This window comes from Lupinus angustifolius, unplaced genomic scaffold, assembly GCF_001865875.1.
Source record: "Lupinus angustifolius cultivar Tanjil unplaced genomic scaffold, LupAngTanjil_v1.0 Scaffold_48_99, whole genome shotgun sequence".
Classification (NCBI taxonomy): Eukaryota; Viridiplantae; Streptophyta; class Magnoliopsida; order Fabales; family Fabaceae; genus Lupinus; species Lupinus angustifolius.
The window spans coordinates 14,160-14,533 of record NW_017728884.1 but is presented as its reverse complement, the minus strand read 5'-3'; positions in this window follow the sequence as shown (position 1 = coordinate 14,533).

The following is a 374-nucleotide window of genomic DNA, read 5'->3' as shown; positions in this document are numbered from 1 at the left end:
ATGAGGATGAGGACGAGGAAGAGGATGAGGATGAGGATGAGGATGTGGATTAGGTTGACAATTAGGATCTGGATGAGGATGAGGATGCGGATGAGGATGAGGATGAGGATGAGGATGAAGAATGAGGATGAGGATAAGGATGAGGATGAGAATGAGGATTAGGATGAGGATGAGCATGAGGATGAGAATGAGGATGAGCCTGAGGATGAGGATGAGGGTTAGGATTAAAATTAGGATTGGGATTAGGATTCGGATTAGGATTACGATTAGGGGTATGATTATGATTAGGATGAGATTGAGGATGAGGATGAGGGTGAGGATGAGGATGAGGATGAGGATGAGGATGAGGATGAGGATGAGGATGAGGATGAGGA